Source organism: Stegostoma tigrinum, chromosome 31, assembly GCF_030684315.1.
Source record: "Stegostoma tigrinum isolate sSteTig4 chromosome 31, sSteTig4.hap1, whole genome shotgun sequence".
NCBI lineage: Eukaryota > Metazoa > Chordata > Chondrichthyes > Orectolobiformes > Stegostomatidae > Stegostoma > Stegostoma tigrinum.
The window spans coordinates 19,328,456-19,348,317 of NC_081384.1; the positions used below are offsets into that span (position 1 = coordinate 19,328,456).

The 19,862-nt window shown below is 42.1% G+C and overlaps 1 protein-coding gene across 3 annotated transcripts in view; it reads right to left on the reverse strand.

Moving 5' to 3' along the window:
- The window catches only part of mpp2b (MAGUK p55 scaffold protein 2b), a 529,160-nt gene extending 511,082 nt beyond the window's left edge, over nucleotides 1-18,078 (reverse strand). Inside the window, exon 1 of one of the 3 annotated variants that reach the window (XM_048560704.1) lies at nucleotides 17,975-18,078. The gene's annotated coding sequence lies outside the window, so the exon portion shown is untranslated. Of the gene's footprint in view, nucleotides 1-17,043; nucleotides 17,106-17,974 lie in introns of those variants that run through there. The other 2 variants (XM_048560703.1, XM_048560705.2) reach the window with 2 other exon arrangements.
- Nucleotides 18,079-19,862: the final 1,784 nt, after the last annotated feature.

The window sequence follows — 19,862 nt, forward strand, 5'->3', positions numbered from 1 at the left end:
TTGCACAATTTGCGATCTTAGGGATGCAGTAATCTAGCTTTTAAAGTGATACTATTTTCATAAAATGCGTCCTTCAACAGGCAAAATGCTCAGAGGCAAGAAATCAAGGCAAGCAAAAAAAATTCCTTGGAGGACCTGATCATTGAAAGGATGTCATATTCTGAATGGGAGAGGGCGGCCTCTCCATTTATGCAGTTTTGTATTTTATTTTACTCGACTGAACTAGTAAACTATCATCTGATTCTTTGTTCCTGATAATAGGCAACAAATATTCAGTTCTGTCCTTGAAAAATATTTGAGAAGGATTAGTGCAACGAGAATGAGGAAAGATATTTGCAAATCTTTTCACAGCATACACAAGGGAGAAATATTGTGCAGACCTCTCCAAGTTAAGCAGAGGTGGTATCTATACCCCGCCTCAATATCTCTGAATCTTCCACAGATTCACCTTCTCTTAAAGTGTTTTAGAGGAAGATTTAAGAAGTGGAAAGTTGAAGGCCATGACCTCAGCCCAGCACTGCCTAATGCCCTCTATAACTGTTTCAAAAATTCCACTTCCTTTGCAGTTGCAAGCTGTTCATGGGCTAAATAAAACAATAAGCCAGATTTCTCTTCACTTGGGCTGATAAGAGCAGGAGGTCAACATGCAACAGAGAAGCTTGGTTTGAGTTCTGACAGTCCTGACAGATGAGTTTGACTCTTACAGCTCGTTGTGTCTGTAAGGACGTCTTGCCAAGCAGCAGGTAGACAGAGTTGGAATGCTTAGTAGGCTGTGAGAAATTCTGAAGGCCCAATTGAATAGGAGTTAAATTTAGCTTCTTAAAATGGAGAGTTCATGGCAGCTTCAGCTTCAGAGCTGAATAGCACAAACCATTTTGCTCCTACATAGAAGGTCTGAATAATGTGTTAATCAGACATTTAACCTTGCCACAACATTGTTAATTTTATTGCATGGGAGTACACTACAATCCATGTCTGGATTTTTGCTATCTTAATGAAGCTTGTGCCAACAGGGTGGCTTTATAAAAATTCCTCGTTGCTAATTCTAGAGAAACCAGATCAGTAATCATGTTTGCTTTATCTTGACTGTGACTACTCACTTTGCTTATGAGCACCGCAGCAACTCACAAAGGTTATTTTTCAAGACAACATTCCAAACCTGAGACCTCTACCACTGAGAAGGACAAAACAAGCATACTTATGGGAGTATCACCATCTACACATTCTGCTCCAAGCCACACATCATCCCTGACCTGCAATCACGTTGCTCTTCCTCCACTATCACTGGGTCAAAGCTCTGGAACTCCCTTCATAAAAACACTGAGCCTACATACATAAGATAGGCTGCAGTGGTTCTAGAAGATATCTCATAACCATCTTTACAAAAGCAACCAGGGATGGGTAGAAGATGCTGGGACTGCCATCCCATAAATTATTGAAGAAATAAGGACCACCTCCATGATACTAAGCCTGCAGACAACAGATTAGAAAACAAATAAGCAACAGTGTACAACTAGCTTGGTTGTTCAACTGTTAGATTGATTTTCACCATTGTTCTCTAAATCCAAATGTTTCTGCTATTCTGGAATGATCATGAATAATAAAGGAAGGCCCCAACTTCCAGCATAAGCTCCTCATTCAATTAAAAAAAGAGACTAGCTATACTTTAGTCCTAAGGGACGGGAGATACCAGCACCAGCAGCTGCTTTCCTTCTTGGCCAGATAGAGATCATATGTTGAAGGTGAACATTTATCAAGCAGCAATGACAACTGGCATGGCCTGTTGTTACTGATAGAACCCTTAGCTAATCAGTACTCATGAATTAAGGTGTCATGAGGTTTAGGACTTGGGCTTCTATCCTAAAGTGCAGAGAGACTACTTCATCAGAATTTACTATCTCCGGTTTTAGTCTGCTGTCTCTTGGTCTTTGCCTTACTTAAGATGTAATATTGTCTAACTCCCAAGAGTTCAGGCAAACTATATTAATTGCATATTATTATTCATAATACTGATCTCTGTAATAAAGCGCCTCACTTCCGATTATTCCACCCTTTCTTCTCAGAGTTTCAACAGCATGTGATTGCTGAGCATGAAAGACAAGCTACTAAAAATTAATCAATTGAACTTTGATGGTTTGGAAAATTCTATATGCAATAACTTGAATAGAAGTAATAGCCATATGGGCAAATTGTGGGTTAATTAAAGGGAGTTTGGATAGATTTATTAAAGGAAAACCATGTTTAACTAACTTATTGGAATTTCTTCCAAGAGGCAACAAAGGATTGTTCAAAGAAACACAACTTATATCGTATATATTGCCTTCTAGAATCCATAAAAGAAGGAACAGTAAAAAGGCAAAAATGTAGTCGGAATAATCAAGGGCTATGTGCAACTAGGGCAACAGTACAAAATAAAAGTTAGGGTGATTAAAAATGGCAAAAATGCAAGCCTAAGGGCTTTGCACCTTAATACACAAAGCATTCAGGTTAAGGTAGATGAACCGATGGTAAACGGATATGATCTTGTAACCATGATAGAGATATGGTTACAAGCAAACCAGAACAGGAGTTTAACATCAGGGAATTGCAACCTTTCTGAAAGACAGAAGGAAGGAAAGGGTGGTGGGGTTGTACTGTTAACAACAGGTGAAATGAGGATGGTTGAGAGAGATGATCTGGGCTTAGATGCTGTACAGCAGAGTGGAGGTACGTAACAGCAAAAGGAAAGGCGGCATTGGTAGGAGTTGTGTAAAGACTCAAACAGTAGCCATACAGTAGGAAAGGATATAAATCTACAAATAATATCGGCATGTAAATTGAATATAGTGCAATAGTTACTTGTAAATTCATGAACAGCATTCAAGATAGTTTCCTAGAACAATACTTATGGAGCTGACCAGGGACCAGGCTGTCCTGGATCTAGTAATTTATGATAAGGCACGTTTAATAAATGACCTCAAAGCAAAAGATCACCTAGGAAGGAGTGATCATTACCTGATAGAATTGAATATTCAATTTGAGTGTGTGAAACTTAGGTCAAAAACAACTACATTTAACTTAAATAAAGGGCATTACAATGAAATGAGGATAGAGTTAGCTCATATGTACTGGGCAGATAGATTAGCAGGAAAGGCAGTAAGTAATCAGTAGTAGACATTTAAGAAGGCAATTCATGAGTCTCCGCAAAAGATGTATTCCAATAAGGAGGAAAGATTCTATAAGAAGGATAACCATGGGAGGTTAAAGAGAATATAAAGTTGAAAGAAAAAATCATATAGGAGGACAAAAGTCAGTGATAGCCCTGAAGACTGGGATAAATTCAGAATCTAGCAAAGGAGGATGAAAAGGATAATAATAAGTAAGAACATAAATTACACAAACAATCAAATAATATAAAAACTTACAATAAGAGGTTCCTTAAATATATAAAAAAGGAAAAGTAAAGTTGAAGTGAGTGTAGTCCCCTTAGAAAACGAATATGGGAAGATTGTTATGGGGAACAAGGCAATGACAGAGGAGTTAAATTAATATTTTGCATTTGTGGAAAATACTTTGAACATCCCATTAATACTAAAGAAAACCAGGGAGGAGTTAAGTACCATCACTCTCACTAAAGTAGTAGTATTAAACAAACCAACAGAACTAAAGGCAGATAAATACCCTCAACCTGATGGCTTGTATCCTCAGATCCTAAAATAAATAGCTACAGAGACAGTGGCCACAATGGTCATAATTTTCCAGACATCCTTGAATTCTAGAGAGGCACTGGAGGATTAGAAAACCTAATGTGACACCCCTATCTCAAAAAGGGAGGTAACTACAGGATTAGCCTAATATTATTTTCTTGGAAAAAATATTGGAATCAATTATTAAGGAAGTAATAGCACCTCATTTGGACAATCATAGTCTAATCAAGCAGAGTCAGCATGGCTTCATGAAAGGGAAACTTTGCTTAATTTTTTACCATTTTTCAACAAGTCATAACCAGAGTGGAAGCAGTAAACATGTTGTGTTTGTACTTACAGGAGGGCACGCAACAAGGTCCCTCACAAAAAAGGTTAAGTCACAAGATAGGTGCCAACGGTGTTGGAGGTAACACCTTGGCATTGATAGAGAACTGGCTAATGGGCAGGAGTGGTGATGGCATCTGGAAATTGGCAGTTGTTGGCATTAAGTAATGAGTCTGCTCCAGTGATGCTGTCATCATGGGAGATGCTGATGATGTACAGTGCCAAAAAACACACAATTTGTAGACACAATCAGTCAATGGAACATTCCCGATTTGGAAATAAGCCAGTCTGACTCCAAGTTAAAACACAGCTTCTAAACAAGGCCTCACACCTAAAATGCACTGTCTGACCTGAGATGTCACCTCCTGTATACACTGATAAAACCTTTACTTATCTCAGGGCAGTGACCTGAAAGAAATTCTTGGATTTGCATTTTAATCAATCAAACCTGCATCTCCTTTCTATATGATCAAAGATTTAACAGGAGGGAGTCAACCAGCCATTTTAGGTTTATTCAATACATTTGCATCAGTTGTATAATCTGTAGATCTTTTACTTATAAATTCTGAGTCTTGATGCCTCTCTCACTACACCTGAAGAAGAAGCAATGCTTAGAAAGCCAGTGTCTTCAAATAAACCTGTTGGACTATAACCTAGTATCATGTATTTTTGACTTTAATGGACAGGAAACAGTGAGTAGGGATAAAAGGTTCCTTTTAGGGTAGATAACCCATGGTAAGTAGGGTTCTAAAGGAATCAGAGCTCGGACTGCAACTGTTCACAACATATATCAATGACTTGAAGGAAGGAAGCAAATGTCCTGTAACCACATTTGCAGACGACACAAAAATAGGTGGAAGGGCTACATGCTAGGGGCATACAAGCAGTTGTTAGAGAGATATAGATAAAGATAATGGACAGAAAGTTGGCAAATGAAATATAATTTGGGAAAATGTGCAGTTGTTCATTTTGGAAGGGAGCACAAATGTACAGGCCATTATTTAAGACGAGAAAAACTGCAAAAAGCTGCCACACAAAGGGAGTTAGGGATACTTGTTATTCAAGACGTAAGAAAGCTGACACTGCAGGTAATTAGGTAGGCTAATGGACTATTGGCCCTTTTCCAAGGGGGGTGAAACAGAACTGACACCCAGTTGCAACTGTTCTCCTTGGAGAGGAGAAGGTCTGATAGAATTATTCAAAATCATGAGAATTCTGGTCAGTGTAAGTAGGAAGAAAATGTTCCCACTCGTGAATAGATCGAGAACGAGAGGACACAAATTTAAAGTAAAAGTAGAAGAAACAATGTGGAGCAAAACGTTTTCACACAATGAGTGGTTCAAGTCTGGAAAGCACTGGCCAAGAGTGTTGGTGGAAGCAGGTTCATTTGACACATTCAAAAGGAACAGTTCAACAGTTGCTGAAAATCTGTTAATGAAGAATGAACAGGGTTATAGGGAGGAGAGGGGGACTGAGCCAGATGCTCAGTTGGACAGCTGATGCAATTAGCATGATTACCCCCTCACTAGAGACACCAAGGAAGGTGACAAGAACAAAAAAAATTGTCCTGGCGAGACACTTACCCACTTCTCACTAACTCAGCTCTTAAGTGTATGGTGGACAAGTCTATAGTTGACCAGCCTAGCTCATCACTTGCTCTGATCTCATACTCAGTCATTGCTGGCCTGTTTGACCAGCAGCTTCCTGCACAGTGGAATTTCAATATTAAGACTCATAATTCACCAACAAGCTCAACAGTGAGCTCTTAAGTGGAACAAGCATGGAGACATCCTGCAGGTCTATCAGTATCTGTGGAGATTGAAAGAGAGTTAAAATTGAGTCCAAGGAGTTTTCTTCAGAACTGAAGTTTAGAACGGAACAGTTCTGTAAGAGAGTCATATTGGACTTCAAACATTAACTCTGTTTATCTCACCACAGATGCTGCCAAACCTGCTAAGCTGCTCCAGCATTACCTGTGCCTGTTTCAGACTTTCCATATCTGATGTATTTTGCTTTTAGTCAAGCTCTGAAATGGAACTGTTTCACTGTTGGACAGGGTGAGGAGTCAGATGCAGCTGAAGCTTCTCAGCGAATCATGAGCCTCAATCCTGAATTCCGTCCTGTGAAACATCGCTGGCCAAAGACCAGAAGATTCTGGGTCTTAGAATCATTGCTTGAGTAGTTTAAGGCTGAAATGGCAGAAGGTTAAGTGCCTTTCTTTCAAGTCCTATGAGGTCAGCAGTCACAGGGAAAGGGGGATCATGGCACTTTGATGGAAAGGTAGGGTCCAACTCTGTCCACAACTGGACGCTGATTGGGGCAAACTGGGTCTCCCCACCAACACCTCCCCACCCCTGACCCCGTACCTCCCACAGCCGCCTCCCCCACACCTGACCCCGTGCCTCCCCACCGCTGCATCCCCTCAACGGCTCCCCAACCGCACTGATCCCTGGTTTTCAGATGCTTCTCTGTTCAGGGCAATAGTGAGTCAATGTCCTTAGCTGGCTGTTAATTGACGACTTAAGGGTCTTAATTGGTGGAACTTCAAGAGAGGTGCCCATGGACTTCTCACCTCAGTGATTAAGTGCTGGGTGAGAAGTGTGAGTGGGTATCTCTCTGGGGCAAACTCACCCAAATACCTGTCCTTCCTGTCACCTTCCTTGCCACCTCCCAGAAAGGGTCAATCCTGTTCTCTTACTCATAGAAACATTATAATTAAATTAGTACATTCAATGTACTTGCTAAACTTTATGAAGGAATTAAAAGAAGCTTTCTACTCTATTTGAAAAACTTGTCAAATTTATTTTTCAATTAAGAAGAATTTCTCTGTTTAGTCCACAATTAGGAAAGTAAGGGTATGCTAGCATTTATTAGAAAGGGATTAGAGTTTCGGAGAGAAGTCTAACTGGAATTGTATGAGGTAATGATGAGACAACACCGGGAGAACTATGTGCAGATGTCCTCAGCAATGGCAGCACGTACTAGCCTTAGAGGGAGTGCAATAAAGGTTCACTATAGACTGACTCCTGAGATGACAAGATTATCCCTCAAGGGCAGATTCAGTAAAATTCTTGAAACAAGGCAGAAATTGCTGGAAAAACTCAGCACGTATGGCAGTATCTGTGAAGGAAAAAACAGAGTTAATGTTTCGGGTCCAGTGACACTTCCTCCAAACTGAGTAAAATTCTTTATTCATTCGTGGCACAGTGGCTCAGGGTTTAGCACTGCTGCCTCACAGCGCCAGGAACCTGGATTCAATTCCACCCTCAGGTGACGGTCTGTGTGGAGTTTGCATGTGCTCCCTGTGTCTCTGTGGGTTTCCTCCCACAGTCCACAGATATGTGGGCTAGGTGGATGGGCCATGCTAAGTTGCCCGTAGTCTTCAGGGACGTGTAAATTAGCCAGGTGGGTCTGAGCGGGATGCTCTGATGGTTGGTGTGGACTTGTTGGGCTGACGGGCCTGTTTCCACACTGTAGGGATTCTAGGATGATTCACAGGTCACTCACCAGGCAGTATTTATTGCTTATCCCTAACTGCCCACAGGGCAGGTTTGTTTTTTTAAAAAAAAAGAGTCAACTACATTGCTGCAGATCTAGAGTCACATGTAGGCTAGATCAGGTAAAGATGTCAGGTTCCTTCCCTAAAGGACATTAGTGTACCAGACGGATTTTTTTCCCCTGACAATCGACAATGGTGTCATGGTCATTGGTCATTAGTAGATTCTTAATTCCAGTTATTTTCTTGAATTCAAATTCCACCATCTGTCGTGACAAGATTTGAAGCTGGATCCCTAGAACATTATCTGGGTCTCTGGATTAACAGTCCAGCGATAATACCACAAGGCCATCGCCTTCCCACAGGAGTTCACATTGCCTGGAATTAAAACAAATGAAACATATATATTTCTTAGAGGACTGAATACAACAGATGCAGGAAGGATGTTTCCTTTGCCTAGTAAGTCTAAGACTAGCGATCTCAGCCTAACAACAAATCTGTGACCATATAGAACTGAGATGAGGAATAATTTCTTCACTCAAGGACTGTGAATTTTTGAAATTCTCGACCACAGTCACCACGGAGGATCATTTGATGAGTGTGTTCTGGACCGTATTCAACAATCTATTGATCTCAAAGGAACTTAATGGTCACAGGCCTGATTGAAAGTAGTGCAAATAGGAAGGTGGTTAAGAAAGAAGCCACGTGGCTGGCAGACACAAAGGAGAGCTGTAAGTACAGGATTCGGATGATGAAGACAAACACTCACAGATACAGATGCAAAGTAAAAGCAGAAAGTGACAGAAAGAAGGCCACAGAATCCAGGTAAAGGGAAGAAACAAATCAATCATTCTCATAAACTTCAAGAAGGGTCTAGGCCCAAAATGTCAGCCTTCCTGCTCCTCTGTAACTGCTCGGCTTGCTGTGGTCATCCAGCTCTACACCTTGTTATCTTAGATACTCCAGCATCAGCAGTTACTACTATCTCTCATTCTCAGAAACTTGTCAGATTTGGCAAAATATCTTACATCTGGAAAGCTTCAAAAATAGTTGGGAGGCACTAAAGAACTGGTGTTCTTTTTCCATAAGAGGTCAACCTGTGGACTGGGGTGCCATCGGTTAATTAGGAGTAAAGAAACTCAGAGGCTATAGCATTAGATGGTAGTGATCCAAGGAAGAGAGACTCCTGGAAATCTGCCTTGCTGATGACAGTCACACTCATGAAGCTCCAGGAAGAAAGCTGTTGTTGGATTGGACTCCTAGCCCACACTGTGTGAATTAAGAACAACAAACTGTGGTAGAACTATGCACAAAGTAGTGCCACATATCTTCGGGGCATAATGCAAGCACATCGCATTGACCATTTAAAATGAAATTTCTCTTTTTATTTAAAGTAATATTGCCCCATAAATCAGACTTGTGTTAAAGTAAGTATTACAAAAAGTGAAAACTTATGGGCAATTTCTTTATGTGGTGGTCATAGAGTCAAAGATCTGAGGCACAGAAAAAGGTCCTTTGGCCCATTGGGTCTGTGCTGGTCAAAAGAAACCACCTAGCCAGGCTAATCCTATTTCCCAGCATTTGGCCCATAGCCTTGTAAGCCTTGGGATCGATAACAAGTGCACAGTTAAATTCTTCACAAGTGTTATGAAAGTTTCTGGCTCTTTATCCTTTCAGCCAGTGAGTTCAGGATTCCAATCGTCCTATGGGTTAAAACATTTTCCCTCAACTTTCTGCCCCTTCCCTTATATCTGTGCTCTCAGTTATTGGTCCCTCCATAAAGGGGAGGTATTTCTACCTGTCTACCCTATCTATGCCTCGCATAATTTTATATATCTCAATCATGTTCTCTCTCAATCTCCTCTGCTCTGAGAAAAACAGCCACTATCTGTCCTTGATAGTAGGAACTGCCGATGCTGGAGAATCTGAGATAACAAGGTGTAGAGCTGGATGAATACAGCAGGCCAAGCAGCATCAGAGCAGAAAAGCTGACGTTTTGGGTCTGGACCCTTCTTTAGAAACTTTTCTGAAGATGGGTCCAGACCCAAAACATAGCTTTCCTGCTCCTCCGATGCTGCTTGGCCTGCTCGTGTTCATCCAGCTTTACACCTTGTTATCTCACAACCTGTCCAATCTCTCTTCATAACCGAAACTCTGCAGCCCAGGCAACATCGTGACAGATATCCTCTACAGTGCTATCACATCCCTCCTATTATGTTGATCCCAAACCTACACACTAGCTGTGGCCTAACAAATATTTCAGTCTACGTTTTGAGGAATAAAGGTAAGTATCCTGTATGCCTTCTTTACCAGTTTATCTCTGTCTGATAACTTAAGGGACTGGTGTACATGCACACCAAGATCCTCTGATCCTTGGTGCTTCCCAGGCTTTGACAATTCATCATGTATTCCCTTAACTTGTTTTGTCCTGCCCAAGTGCATCACTGTGCATTTATTCAGATTTTGTTTGCTACTAACTAGCCCATCTGACCAGTCCATCTATATCCTTTTGTAGTCTAAGGCAATCCTCCTCACTATTTGCCACCGCAAATTTTTTTGTATTGAGTGTGAATTTACCATCCAACCTTCCTCACAATTTATATAAACACAAATTTTTTTGTATTGAGTGTGAATTTACCATCCAACCTTCCTCACAATTTATATAAATCACAATTTATATAAACAACAAACAGCAGAGGCCCCAATACTGACCGACGTTGGACCCCATTGGACATAAGCTTCCAGTCTGAAAAATATCCCTCGGCTATCAGGCATGGTTTCCTGCCACTCAGCCATTCCTTCTTGCTATTGCCCCCATGACTCAAATGATACTTTATTTTCCACTGAAATGGCAGTTATAAATATACAAATATTACTTTGTTGCTAAAGGGTAGATGTGCTTAATGTAAAAGTGTCTCCAGAGTGCAGTTGCCTTAAAAAGACTATTGGGAGGTAAATTAGAGCTGAAAGCATTGTTTCAAGGTTGACAGGTGTATAAGTAATTTGCCAAATTATCTTTGATTTCATGGACTCTTATCTTGGTTATAAGTCTCCCATGCAGGAGCATATCAAAGGCCTTTGATGTAGTCCACCTGGGCTTTAGTAAAGCCATTGCCCTCATCTACACACCTGGTCACCTCTTATGTTGGTCAAACATGACCTCCCCTTCACAAAACCATGCTGACTGTTCTTGAATAATCCCTGCTTTTTTCCCCCAAATGCAGGTTAATTCCATCCCTCAGAACTGCTTCCAATTGTTTCCCCACCCCCAATGCTCGACCAACCAGCCTGTAACTGCCATTTGGTTGATGGCTTCTCCCGTGATGATCATAGCACGTGACTGAACTGCAAAATCTTCCTTCATAGCCAGTAATTTAAATTTGCTGCAAAAAAAAGGATCAAAAGCCAGCGCTGTCAAAAATCATCCAGTTGTCTTTTATCATCAGTTCAAAACATTGACAGCACGACTAGAAAAGAAGAGTTTATACCTTACGAAAAACTCCTTCATGCTATTGCCCCCGTGACTCAAATGATACTTCATTTTCCACTGAAATGGCAGTTATAAATATACAAATATTACTTTGTTGCTAAAGGGTAGATGTGTTTAATGTAAAAGTGTCTCCAGAGTGCAGTTGCCTTAAAAAGACTATTGGGAGGTAAATTAGAGCTGAAAACACTGTTACAAGGTTGACAGGTGTACAAAAACTACTGACAGATGAGAACAGTAACTATCAAAAAAAATTTCTGAAATCATTTACAGTTCGAGTGCCAGTAAATTCTATAGAATCACAGAATTATACTCCGGGAAGGAGGCCCTTTGGTCCAGTATAATAAAATGTGAGGCTGGATGAACACAGCAGGCCCAGCAGCATCTCAGGAGCACAAAAGCTGACGTTTCGGGCCTAGGCCCTTCATCAGAGAGGGGGATGGGGTGAGGGAACTGGAATAAATAGGGAGAGAGGGAGAAGGCAGACCGAAGATGGAAAGAAAAGAAGATAGGTGGAGAGAGTTTAGGTGGGGAGGTAGGGAGGGGATAGGTCAGTCCAGGGAAGACGGACAGGTCAAGGAGGTGGGATGAGGTTTGTAGGTAGACAGGGGTGCGGCTTGGGGTGGGACGAAGGGATGGGTGAGAGGAAGAACAGGTTAGGGAGGCAGAGACCAGTTGGACTGGTTTTTGGGATGCAGTGGGTGGAGGGGAAGAGCTGGGCTGGTTGTGTGGTGCAGTGGGGGGAGGGGACGAACTGGGCTGGTTTAGGGATGCGGTTGGGGAAGGGGAGATTTTGAAACTGGTGAAGTCCACATTGATACCATTAGGCTGCAGGGTTCCCAAGCGGAATATGAGTTGCTGTTCCTGCAACCTTCGGGTGGCATCATTGTGGCACTGCAGGAGGCCCATGATGGACATGCCATCTAAAGAATGGGAGGGGGAGTGGAAATGGTTGGCGACTGGGAGGTGCAGTTATTTGTTGCGAACTGAGCGGAGGTGTTCTGCAAAGCGGTCCCGGATGAGAGGGACGGTTGGACATAGAATGAGGCCGGGAGATGGGGAGATACTGAAACTGGTGAATTTTCTGTCTAGGCCATCTGGCTGTAGGCTCCCGAGGCAGGATATGAGTTGTTCCTCCTCCAGCTTGCATGTGGCATCATTGTGGCACTGAAGGAGGCCCAGGATGGACATGTCACCAAGGGAGTGGTGGCGGGGGGGTTAAAGTTGTCAGTGGGCTAGGCAGTATCTATACATTCAGAAATGACATCAACATTTCAGGTCAATTACCTCTTTGATAATAACAGTTATCAATCTAACACATTGGACTGAATACTGTTATCATGTGCAGGGGACCTAACAACAGGTCAGAAAGCCAGGGATGACACAGCCTCAACCTTTGCAGAATTCCATAGCACATTTTTGCAGGTCAAGCAACTAACTAGTTGCCATCGAGGTTGCTATCCCTTTAATAGAGGGCTACACCCGCCCAACAGCCTGAGTAGCACCATCTGGAGCAATGGCCAATGCTGGGAATACATGAGGAATGAGACAACAAAGTAACACACTGCATGCTGGGTTTTCTACTAAGTCGAGTGGAGGAACATAGAAGTGGTGTTGCTGCAGTGGCCATTATTCCCTCTGGGAGACCCTCTGGGGCCTTTATATGCTAAATGAGCTTCACCAGAGCTCACAGGGAGCCTGCCAAGGTAAACTGTACGGCAGTGAGTCCACTAAATGCTGATAACATGCCATGGAAGAAACTCTTAATTATTAGAATTAGAATTAGCTTTACTGTCACGTGTACTCACATGAGTACAGTGAATTATTGAGATACACAGTGAAAAGTATTGTTTTACGTGCTATACAGATAGATCATACCATACAAAGTGCATCGGGGGGCAGAACAGAGTGAAGAATACAGTGTTACAGCCACAAAGGAGGTGCAGACAGGGAGAGATCAGAATTAACATTTGAGAGGTCTTTTCAAAGGTCTGATAGTAGCAAGGAAGAAGCTGTTCTTCAAGCTATTCATACGCGTATTCCAACATTTATATCTTCTGCCTGATGGAAGAAGATATAAATGATGGAAGAGGGTGGAACAGAATATAGCTGGGATGGGGGGTGGGGGGGGGGGATCTTTGATTTCGTTAGTCATTTTTCTGAAGCAGTGAGAAGTATAAATGGAGTACAAAAAAACTCTGGTGCGGCCGCACTTGGAGTATTGCGTACATTTCTGGTCACCGCATTATAAGAAGGATATGGAAGCTTTGGAAAGGGTGCAGAGGAGATTTACTAGGGTGTTAGACAATAAAGTGTGAAGCTGGATGAACACAGCAGGCCAAGCAGCATCTCAGGAGCACAAAAGCTGACGTTTCGGGCCTAGACCCTTCAGAGAGGGGGATGGGGAGAGGGTTCTGGAATAAATAGGGAGAGAGGGGGAGGCGAACTGAAGATGGAGAAAAAAGAAGATAGGTGGAGAGGAGAGAGTATAGGTGGGGAGGTAGGGAGAGGATAGGTCAGTCCAGGGAAGACGGACAGGTCAAGGAGGTGGGATGAGGTTAGTAGGTAGGAAATGGAGGTGCGACTTGGGGTGGGAGGAAGGGATGGGTGAGAGGAAGAACAGGTTAGGGAGGCAGAGACAGGCTGGGCTGGTTTTGGGATGCAGTGGGGGGAGGGGACGAGCTGGGCTGGTTGTGTGATGAGGTGGGGGAAGGGGAGATTTTGAAGCTGGTGAAGTCCACATTGATACCATTGGGCTGCAGGGTTCCCAGGTGGAATATGAGTTGCTGTTCCTGCAACCTTCGGGTGCATCATTGTGGCACTGCAGGAGGCCCATGATGGACATGTCATCTAAAGAATGGGAGGGGGAGTTGAAATGGCTCGCGACTGGGAGGTGCAGTTGTTTATTGCGAACCGAGCGGAGGTGTTCTGCAAAGCAGTCCCCAAGTCTCCGCTTGGTTTCCCTCATGTAGAAGAAGCCACACCAGGTACAATGGATGCAGTATACCACATTGGCAGGTGTGCAGGTGAACCTCTGCTTAATATGGAAAATCATCTTGGGGCCTGGGATAGGGGTGAGGGAGGTGGTGTGGGGGCAAGTGTAGCATTTCCTGCAGTTGCAGGGGAAGGTGCTGGGTGTGGTGGGGTTGAAGGGGAGTGTGGAGCAAACAAGGGAGTCACGGAGAGAGTGGTCTCTCCGGAAAGCAGACAAGGGTGGGGATGGAAAAATGTCTTCAGTGGTGGGGTCAGATTGTAGATGGCGGAAGTGTCGGAGGATGATGCGTTGTATCCGGAGGTTTGTGGGGTGGTGTGAGAGAACGAGGGGGATTCTCTTTGGCGGTTGTGGCACTAGGGTGTTGCCTGGTATGGAGGGAAGGTCTTACGAGGAAAGGCTGAGGGACTTGAGGCTGTTTTCATTCGAGAGAAGGTTGAGAGGTGACTTAATTGAAACATAGAAAATAATCAGAGGGTTAGATTGGGTGGATAGGGAGAGCCTCTTTCCTAGGATGGTGACGGCGAGCATGAGGGGCATAGCTTTAAATTGAGGGGTGAAAGATATAGGACAGATGTCAGAGGTAGTTTCTTTACTCAGAAGTAAGGGAATGGAACGCTTTGCCAGCAATGGTAGTAGATTTGCCAACTTTAGGTACATTTAAGTCGTCATTGGACAAGCATATGAACGTACATGGAATAGTGTAGGTTAGATGGGCTTGAGATCGGTATGACAGGTCGGCACAACATCGAGGGCCGAAGGGCCTGTACTGTGCTGTAATGTTCTATGTTCTATGAGTCAACGGTTGGAAGGCTAGTCGGAATGATGGCCTGGGCTGTCTTCATGATTCTCAAATACTTAAGTAATTCAGTTGACCTCTGTGTAGGTGAGTCATTCTCCACCTTCCCCAACATTGGTAAAATAGCACAGAGTCAGGAAATTGACAGTACCTATCTTCCCTCATCATTTGGCAGGCACACTCCCAAGCCCCCACCCTCTCAATCCATCCCCACTATTCACCTCCAAATGCATTCAACCCATTTACTCTGATTCTCTTTCCTGGATGCTGCTTGACTAGCCACATATTTTCAGCATTTTTTGTAATTAAATAATTACTCCACTTGGCAGCTCAATACAATATACAATTTATTGTCATGTATGTTCCATTGTAGGAGTACGGTGAAAGACTTTTACAATGTCTGCCTTCTTACGGTGACAGCCATTCATTTTAAACTTACTTATTTATTGCCTGACCAAATTATGCACGAACAAAAACAGAAACTGCTGGTAAAGTTCAGCAGGTCGGGCAGCATCTGTGAAGAATAAAATCAGAGTTAATGTTTCAGGTCCGGAGACCCTTCCTTCGAACTTTTCTGAGGAATGGTCACAGGACCTGCAACGTTAACAGATTTTCTCTTTACTGATACTGCCAGATTCACTGAACTTTACCAGCATCTTCTGCCTTTGTTCCTGATGTACAGCATCCACAGTTATTTTGGTTTAAATTATGCATGAATGACTTTAAGACTCTGGCCCTAAGAAGAACGGGCTTAATCTCAACAAACTGGTTTCAGAGGGAGACTAATTATTAAACAATGCTTCCTGAGTTCCACGTTTCATTTGGAGACTTGGCCATTTGAGAGCCATCTGTTTTTTCTCCCCATGTGAGATGCAGTTTTAAAAACATTAGATCATTGAAGTCTTTTTTTCAAGCTCCCCAATTTCAGAAAATTTCTAGAAGAACTCTGTAATTCAGTGCTTACAGCTATGAAAAGAAACTAAGCAGCAGTTAGCTAGATTGCTGATTGCAGACAAAGTTTGATGTGGAAAACGTCTGAGAGAAAGAGAATAGAATTGTAGCATTTTGTTTAAACGAATCAATCATATGCTCTTCCTCAAGATGGCCAGATGGATAATACAGCAATCAAAACCTTAATGTCCAAACTATAATCAGTGATACCCGAGGCCTAAATCTCTTGCTTAAAAGATATCAAAGCAACAAATGTGAGAGACAGTTTAGTTGGATAATTTTGATCTGCTCCCTCACTATTCTGTACTTTACAATATCCCATTTCATTATAACCTTGAACTTTTTGCAAGTGTCTTATGCCAGTGTATGGTATGTTAAGTCAATGATAATACTGATCAAAAGAAATATCTTATTCCTTATTGATACAAGCGTATGTACTGCAAATGCTAGGAAACTCACATCAACAGAAATTACTGGGAATATTCAGGACTTTCTGAAATGTAAATATAGAAAGAAATGGAACTAACATTTCAGGCCATTGAGCTTTTGTCAGAAACGTCCCTCGACTTGCCAATTTGAAGTATTAACTCTGTTTCTCGCTCTGTATATGCTGCCAGATCGGTATTCTGGCACTTTTTGTTTCAATTAACGGCCATGCATAGGTAGGATTTCAAATGATAATCACTTCCATTACTCAAACAACAAGTACTAAAGGTTGCACTTTAATCAAAAATAGGTCTATTCCTGGCAGTTTTTAAAAGGAAGACGAAAAAAGATAAAACTAAAAAAAATCTAAGAAATCAATTAGCCATTCAATCCTTTGATCTGTCTCAAATGTACTCATCCTGATCAAGAGACACAGTCTCTTCTGACAGCTAGCTGCTAGATCCTCAAAGAAGTTAGTTTGGACAATCTCAAAGCACAACATTACACTATTTTAATGATGTGCCAATAAAACTGCAGGTCTATTGGAAGGATAATGGTTTATTAATGACTGTATCCTTTATATAAGGAATGATGTCTGTTTTAGGGACAGTGTAGAGTGTAAGTTATTCTGTATTTGGTCCTGCTGCACTGTATGTACCTTGCAAAGAAAGAATTAAAGTCAACATTATCTCCCTGAAATAGAATTCAGATTCCTGGTACAGTGCTGCCATCCCTCAGTTCAAGCTTCAATTTTTAAAAAGTACTGTTTAATCTTGAAAACTACAACCACAAATATGGTATCCAACATGACAAATTCTGAAGTCACAATTATTGTACAATTGTTTATTATCAGTTGAAGGCTATTTTATGGAAATACATAACCTCTCTATGATGTGTTGCTCTCACAGCTTTTTACGATGCAGGCGATGATATCACCTCCAGCAGGTCCTTCTTAAGAGAACACCGGTGTCGTTGTCATGAAGTCAAGGTAGTTTCTAACCAACCTGTTCAGAGACGTTATTTAAACACCCAAGAGCAGGTGGGACTTGAATCCAGGGCAGAGCTCAGGACTACTACCACCGTATCACAAGAACCCCTCCAATGAAGTCAATAGTTTGACTCCTTATTAGCACCAGACTTGATGAGTTACTGTTCATTTTGCAACGAGCAACTGCTATAAGCAGCGAAGCCACAAACACCTTTCAATGGGACACATTACCCCCTCACCAACATCCGGATAGCTGAAGTAATTCCTTCACATCGGGAGTCCACAGCCTCGATAAAACAGGGCACTCAAACCTGTAACCCAGGTTTTTATACAATTTAATAATGAACATGCCGGCGGTAGGACCCAGAAGAATTCGCTCTCAATGTTTTAGGACGTTGAGTGGCCAGGAAGGGGTTCGACTGGTCAGCTACCGAGACCTTAAAATAACCTGAATTCCGAAAATTATTTTTCCCCCAGATGCATTTATAAAGCGTCTCCGTTTGCACTGATCAAGAAACGGGAGATAAATAAAAGCAGGGCTGAGTGTTAAAAGCATTCACTTCTACATGCGAATACGCCCTTTAACATCACAGCTTCTCAATAGTCAATTACTTGCAGTGATCAAGATGCCAGGGAACATTTAATGAGGAAACACTAAAACCAGAGATCACGGATCCGTATTCATACCACCCAAGGAGAGTCACATCTTGACTGCAGTTTGTATATAGAAATGCAATTACACCCGCGCCTGTTACCTTTTACAATTGTGCATTTTTTAAAAAAAAAGTTGCAAGCAGATGGTCCACGGTGTAAAACAGATCCTACCTTGTATTTTTTTTTCGCGCAAAAGCCTCCCTTTTGCTTCTGTATCTTCTAGAGTGGCGTGTTGGTTCCCCAGCGGAACAGAGCTGCTGACAGTTCAGTCTCATCCACTGACTCTTAAAGTGGCAACGCTGTTGTGGAAGCTTCAAACCTTGCGGCGGCTTTCGTTCTTTCCCGATTAACACATTCGCCTCTTCCATCCCCCCAGAGCGCTACTGGAGTAATGTTTCATTTGCCCACGTCCCAACACGGCTCGAGAGAAGCCAGTTAGTTACAACATTCTGTTTTATATAAGTCACTGTCCTGGGTTCAGTTAAGAATGAAGTCAAATCTAGTTGACATAATGGTTCGAGGGTTTTTGTCCAACTACACTCGTCATCAGGCCCTGACACTTCCTCATTCAGCAGAGTGGAGTTTTATTTATTTCTTTGCTGTCTATCATAATCTGGGCCATCTTAGATTCATTTCACAGTGTTGGTATAAAACGTCAGTCACACAATACAAAATTATTTTCCGAAACCTTGCGTTATGTCAGAATAGTGGTACAAATTAAACATCGCGCAACTCTCCCATTTACCAGGTTTTGTGAAGAACATGGGGTGTTTGATGTTAGATTGATGCTACTTGATGGCAAATGATGAATTGAGTTTTCATCTTCTTCCATGCATTATATGGGGACTCTGTCTACATGACATTCTGGATTCCCTGCCTAAAATTTCGTGTGGTTTTCAGTGAATATCCCCATAATGAAGATGTATCACTTTCTTCCCTCAAAGAAAGAAGTCAAAGAAAAACTCCAAAACAAACAGGTGAAAAGGACTTTCAAATCACATCGAAAGCAGATTATAAAACTGTACCAAGCTAACATCCCTTGTTCATTAACCTATCATTTTGCAAAGATAATTTCTTCCTGTGTACTCATGCCAGGTGAAGCATAATCTATCAAGAGGTTTGTGTCAGCACTGTGTAGCTGGCGGTGGAATCCTGCTGGTTACTAACCTATTCTGCTACTCTTGAAATGGCAGACTGCCAAGTGAATAGGAACAGTGAAAGTGCTGAACTATACCTGCTTCCAACATACCATTATAATGATTGCAGGTTCTGTAAATAGGATCTTGACTCCAAAGTCAAATCTAACATTTCTCTAGAGATAGTAGAAACTGCAGATGCTGGAGAGTCTGGTGATAATAAGGTGTAGAGCTGGATGAACGCAGCAGGCCAAGCAGCAGAGGTGCCGGAAGGCTGACGTTTCAGGCCTAGACCCTTACGCCTGAAACGTCAGCCTTCCTGCTCCTCTGATGGTGCTTGGCCTGCAGTGTTCATCCAGCTCTACACCTTGTTATTTAACATTTCTCTAGATCGCAAAGATGATGGCAGCTACAGGGAACTGTTTTAGCATCCTTTGCTTTGCCATTCTACTTCACACACATTATGTATCAAAACTATAATGCGTCCTACAGGAAATCATTGTACTTCTGCATCACACCATTGAGGAAACCTACCACTTCAGATCTGGCAAATGTCCTGCAACATACTTGGTTAGTTTCACCCATTCATTCCATCAAAAGTATCTTCACTGACAATGAAATTTAGCTTCCTTTCCATTGCCATTTGCTATTTGGAACTATGAATCATGTAGTAACCAGCCCTGTTGCATACTCAGATCAATCATGAATGATGGAACATTTTCTTTTGTTGCTTTCTATTGGATATCAAAGTAAAAGAAGTTATTGCAGTTCCCATTAATTATACTGGGTATAATTAATAGTAGTAGTAGCAAACTACCTGTCATTTGGCAAAATAATGAAGTAGTAGGAGTTGCTGCACTGAGAGAGCAGTTAAAGTCCATCATTATGGCAGAATAGAAAAAAATTGATTCCAACTATTGTAC